The sequence below is a fragment of the Lissotriton vulgaris genome, chromosome 2_1, assembly GCF_964263255.1.
Source record: "Lissotriton vulgaris chromosome 2_1, aLisVul1.2, whole genome shotgun sequence".
NCBI classification, from domain to species: domain Eukaryota; kingdom Metazoa; phylum Chordata; class Amphibia; order Caudata; family Salamandridae; genus Lissotriton; species Lissotriton vulgaris.
The window spans coordinates 156,173,000-156,179,414 of NC_141687.1; the positions used below are offsets into that span (position 1 = coordinate 156,173,000).

At 43.2% G+C, this 6,415-nt stretch overlaps 1 protein-coding gene across 1 annotated transcript in view; it reads right to left on the minus strand.

The window, feature by feature from the left end:
• Nucleotides 1–959, minus strand: part of LOC147729732 (phosphorylase b kinase gamma catalytic chain, skeletal muscle/heart isoform-like) — a 229,995-nt gene extending 229,036 nt beyond the window's left edge. Inside the window, exon 1 of the mRNA XM_086954616.1 lies at nt 827–959. The gene's annotated coding sequence lies outside the window, so the exon portion shown is untranslated. The remainder of the gene's footprint in view (nt 1–826) is intronic.
• Nucleotides 960–6,415: the final 5,456 nt, after the last annotated feature.

The window sequence follows — 6,415 nt, forward strand, 5'->3', positions numbered from 1 at the left end:
AAAAACCTGTAGGGGCTTTCAATGGATTGTCACCTAAGTCTTAATGAACTTATATTTCTGGGTCGATGTGTTCACAAACGAGTGACAAGTCTTTGACGCTGGCTAGATTTGCACTGCCCACACAGCACTTTATATATATTAAATGAATGTTGGTCTTATCTGTGTTTTTACTCATGTTTTACTGTCATCTCTCGTTTTATATTTTCTTGATCTAGCACATGAGACATTCCATGTTTTATTCCCTCGACGCAAAATGTTTCAATTATTTCTTTTAATTTTAGGCCTGTGCTGTAACTTTACCTTGCGGTCTGCAGCGCGCACTCTATGGGTTGTATTATGGATGTACTGTGATGCATTTTAAACAAACGCGAAATAAACTTTGCATTGAATTGCCTGCTGGAGTCTGTCAGAGCCCTTTCTGTGAGTTGTTTCGCAGTACAGAGATCTAAGCAGGCGGTCCTTCTCGTTTGAAGGGCACGGAGTCTGCAGTGCACCCGGTTCTGTCTGCCTTGGGTGGCTGTCACCAGCAGACACCGCAGTCAAGCCCCAAGGCACATACACACACAGTTCAGCAGCACCTCTGCACACGGGGCGCGTGCCTTGAGGCGCTGTGCTTATCTAACACACACAGGCGCTCGCGCATGAAAATGCCCTTGGATGCTCCTGAAAAGCCTTTCCCTGTTCAACGTACATATGCTGCTCATTAAACTGAGGTCACAATTGGCACTACTTAAAGGTATCAATACGTTACAAAGTCTATTTTTTTTTATTTTTATTGTACGACATTTAAAGTTACAACAGACATTCGCTGCAGCGCGCCACTCACCATTCCTTTGGGGGAATCTTCAGGAAAGCAGCCCAAAATCCATTTTTCGTGAGCTCAAATGTGAAGTTATGTCCGGGTACAGAACGCGTGAGGCGCGAGGTCTGCCGAGAATCCCCCCGCTCTCCGGCTCCGCTGCGAGGACGCGGCGGGTCAGGCGCTGTCAGGCGCCAAAAATAAATCGCTATGCAGTTTGGAAAGGGGCCAAGGGAGCAACCGGGCGTGAAAGTGCACGCTACACCGCCCGTGTGCACTAATTCCACTTATTGAATTAAGTATTCATGTATGGTCAGCACAGGCGTGTCCACGCGCTGGCTCTAGTAATACCACGTCCAGTTACAAAGTAACTGCATCGATCGCAAGAGCACACATTTAATAAACTTGCGAAGGAGAAGGAATCACAAATTACTAATCTACTACCTATTTGCATCTAGCCGTGGGTTCCGCAATAGCGTGCTACTGCCGGAAAGCGCTACGAGGTAATAAGCGCTGCATAAATATGATTTACAATTATAATTCTGCTGATTGCATAATTTTCGCTAGTGGGAGACCTGATTCGAACAAACTATGTTGCGGGAACTGAGAGACTGGATGTGCGCCACCGCTGGATGCTCTGTGCTAGCAACATCCACAGAGCAACTTTACACATTGTATGGACAGTACTTTGAGCTAGTGTCTGCATGCCTTTTGTATGTGATAGTATATGTTAAGTACTGCTGACCACCAATGCATAATACGTTAATAATAATTACTCCTGACCACCAATGCATAATACTTTATTAATAATTACTGCTGACCACCAATGCATAATACGTTAATAATAATTACTCCTGACCACCAATGCATAATACTTTATTAATAATTACTGCTGACCACCAATGCATAATACGTTAATAATAATTACTCCTGACCACCAATGCATAATACTTTAATAATAATTACTCCTGACCACAATGCATAATACTTTAATAATAATTACTCCTGACCACCAATGCATAATACTTTAATAATAATTACTCCTGACCACCAATGCATAATACTTTATTAATAATTACTCCTGACCACCAATGCATAATACGTTAATAATAATTACTCCTGACCACCAATGCATAATACTTTATTAATAATTACTCCTGACCACCAATGCATAATACTTTAATAATAATTACTCCTGACCACCAATGCATAATACTTTAATAATAATTACTCCTGACCACAATACATAATACTTTAATAATAATTACTCCTGACCACCAATGCATAATACTTTAATAATAATTACTCCTGACCACCAATGCATAATACTTTATTAAAATTACTCCTGACCACCAATGCATAATACGTTAATAATAATTACTCCTAACCACCAATGCATAATACTTTATTAATAATTACTCCTGACCACCAATGCATAATACGTTAATAATAATTACTCCTGGCCACCAATGCATAATACTTTAATAATAATTACTCCTGACCACCAATGCATAATACTTTAATAATAATTACTCCTGACCACCAATGCATAATACTATAATAATAATTACTCCTGACCACCAATGCATAATACTTTAATAATAATTACTCCTGACCACCAATGCATAATACTTTAATAATAATTACTCCTGACCACCAATGCATAATACTTTAATAATAATTACTCCTGACCACCAATGCATAATACTATAATAATAATTACTCCTGACCACCAATGCATAATACTTTAATAATAATTACTCCTGACCACCAATGCATAATACTTTAATAATAATTACTCCTGACCACCAATGCATAATACTATAATAATAATTACTCCTGACCACCAATGCATAATACTGTAATAATAATTACTCCTGACCACCAATGCATAATACTGTAATAATAATTACTCCTGACCAATTACTCCTGACCACCAATGCATAATACTTTAATAATAATTACTCCTGACCACCAATGCATAATACTGTAATAATAATAACCCCTGACCACCAATGCATAATACTGTAATAATATTTACTCCTGACCACCAATGCACAATACTGCAATACTAATTACTCCTGACCACCAATGCATAATACTATATTAATAATTACTCCTGACCACCAATGCATAATACTTTAATAATAATTACTCCTGACCACCAATGCATAATACTTTAATAATAATTACTCCTGACCTCCAATGCTAATACTTTAATAATAATTACTCCTGACCACCAATGCATAATACTATAATAATAATTACTCCTGACCACCAATGCATAATACTTTAATAATAATTACTCCTGACCACCAATGCATAATACTATCATAATTATTACTCCTGACCACCAATGCATAATACTATATTAATAATTACTCCTGACCACCAATGCATAATACTTTAATAATAATTACTCCTGACCACCAATGCATAATACTATAATAATAATTACTCCTGACCACCAATGCATAATACTATCATAATTATTACTCCTGACCACCAATGCATAATACTATATTAATAATTACTCCTGACCACCAATGCATAATACTTTAATAATAATTACTCCTGACCACCAATGCATAATACTATAATAATAATTACTCCTGACCACCAATGCATAATACTTTAATAATAATTACTCCTGACCACCAATGCATAATACTTTAATAATAATTACTCCTGACCACCAATGCATAATACTATAATAATATTTACTCCTGACCACCAATGCATAATACTTTAATAATAATTACTCCTGACCACCAATGCATAATACTTTAATAATAATTACTCCTGACCACCAATGCATAATACTATATTAATAATTTTAATGATAATGTTAATAATAATCCTCTCAGGCACTCCTGACCACCAATAATAATAATAATACTTTTAATGATAATTCTCTCAAGTACTCCTGACCACCAATGCATAAAACTTTAATAATAATTTAAATTATTTTGTAAAATCTTTATTTTATGTTTTAGGAACACAAAAAAAAACCAGCGGTGACCCCGCACAACTCCCCACACAGGGGGCACAATCAAAAAGCAAATAGTAACGGCAGTCTATGGCAGCAAAGTTGCATCGAGTCCGAATCCAATCAATGCCTTAGGGCAGTAGTGCAATAGTGGCAGGAGCATACTGCTAAAGGGCAATGTACGCCAAGTAAAGCCAAAGATGGATAGTCTCCCGTGCCCAGGAAATCATCGTATCCAGATTGAAAAGCCTTGGACTTCCCTGTGGGTGCCGCAACAAGCCCAATAACCAAGAAACTAAACAGCCCCCCTCCTTCCCCCCCCCTCCCCAGTGGTGGTGACTTCAGACATGCCATTCAAACACACGGACCTCACACTAAACCTGAAAGAGGTGCAGTGATCATAATGAGGCTGGACAGACTGCAGAAGGTAGACCTTTAGAAAGATAGCTAACCAAGGGGCCCCACCGGAACTGGAAGTTTTTGAAGTTACCCAGGAAGATGTCCGCCCTCGCCTCGGTGCCCACTCTGATCAGCGATCACACTCAGCAACTCTGGGCATTAGCTTGCCTCATCTTCACTTAAGGCCCCACCAGACCGCCTGGTCTCACCCTGGAGATACCCATTAAGGGACCATCTCTCAGGGAAGCCAGCAAGGGTTTCGCAGCGGTCGAAGCGCCTTGGGACCCTCCGGGTAAGTAGTGCGCTATATAAATGCCTATACATACATACATACATACTCTCTCCATACTAAGCAGCCTCCAGAGCCGTGCGTGCCATAAGGAAATTGCCGGCGCTTCCGTCTTTTTCCAGGCGGCGGCTAGAGTAAGTTTGGCCGCTCCAAGGCAGAGCCACAGAATCTGTTTGTCAGCGCGCGTCTGATACTCAAGGGCTGGATCACGAAGACCCAACAGAACAGAGGCCATAGAGTCCGCCACAGGATAGCCAAGTATATCCTTGATATGTGAGAGAATCTCCTCCCAATACGGCCGAATAACCGGGCAATCCCACCAAATGTGGCGGAAATCCCCAAGCAGGCCACAGCCCCTCCAGCACCTATCAGAGGTGACCGGGAATATGCGATGCAGTCTGGCTGGGCACATGCACCAGTCCATGAGCGTCTTAAGGTGGGGTTCCCTCAGGTGCAACGAATGATTAAATGCAGCTACATCCCTCCACAGCGCTGACCACTCTTTATCGGAGATATCTCTCCCCAAGATCTCCTCCCAATGTCCCATGTAGCGGGGACGAGGCGTCACTGCTTAAGTGAGCAAGAGCTGGTAAATAAAGGAGACGACCCCTTTCATGGCAGAGGTCCGGAGTATGAAGGCCTCAAAGGGTGAAGGGGGTCTCATAGCCTCCTCAAGAACCTCAGGTGACGTGGCCCAGTGGAGTAATTGGATGTGGCGATATCGTTCAGACGGCGGAACACCGTAGTCCCTCATGCAATTGTCAAAGGAGAGGGGCTCATGGCCTTGAAATAGATGGGTCAAAGCCCTGCAACCACCTTCCTTCCCTCCATACGTCGAAAGGCCCCTCCCACAGCGCCGGCAAGAAGGCTGGGTTAAAATGTAGGGGCGTGAATGGGGAAGGAAACGTGGTCCAGCGCTCATCAGCAGCCAATGTATCCCAGACCTTCAGAGTGGTACTAGTTGGAGTACTATGTAGGCGTTCGGAGGCCGGTCCTTCTTGGGCTTCCAGGCCAAGTCCCAAACTGATCTGCCAGCGACACTCCTGTCCATGTGCAGCCAGTGTTTCTCCGATGTTTGTTGGGACCACTCCACCAGCACTCTTAATTGTGCCGCTTTGTAATACAGCTGTAAATCAGGAAGGCCCACGCCTCTCTCCCTCCGTGAGCGTCGCAAGACCGCAAAGGAGAATCGTGCCCGGCCCCCTTGCCAGAAAAATCGTAGCATCTGGGTCCTAAGGCGTCGAAAGAAGTCGCCGTCGTGTGGAATAGGCAGTGCCTGAAAGAGGTAGACGTATTTAGGTAGAAGGACCATTTTAATGGCATGGATTCTGCCCAGCCACGATAAGTATTTAGGCTTCCACCGTTCTAAGTCCGCTCGAGTCTTCGCTAATAAAGGTGGGAAGTTAGCCGAGCACAACTTCCCAATCGTAGGCGTCAGGTGGACCCCCAGGTAAACGATCGAGCCGGAGGCCCAGGCCAGTGGCGTCAAGGGGCGCACTCGTTCCACCTCTGAATGTGAAAGCGTAAGGTTCAGGACATACGATTTGTCGTAATTGACTTTGAAGCCGGCCACCTCCTCAAAACGCAACAAGGCCTCCCAAATACACGGCAGCGAATGTACCGGATCCGCGACAGAGAATAGGATATCATCCGCAAAGAGAGTAATTTTATGTTGTTCCCCGGCAAACGGAAGGCCCCGAATCCCCTCGTGCTCCTGCACCGCAATTGCTAACGGCTCAATGCTCAACGCGAAGAGCAGGGGGGAAAGAGGACAGCCCTGACTAGTGCAGCGAGAATGCGGGAAGAACGCTGAAAGATGGCCATTCACCGCCACCCGAGAACGGGGACTGTAGTAATTCGCCTTCACCATAGTGATGAACTTGTCCGAGAAACCGAAAGCCGTCAGGGCATTGAACAGGAAGCCCCAATTCACGCGATC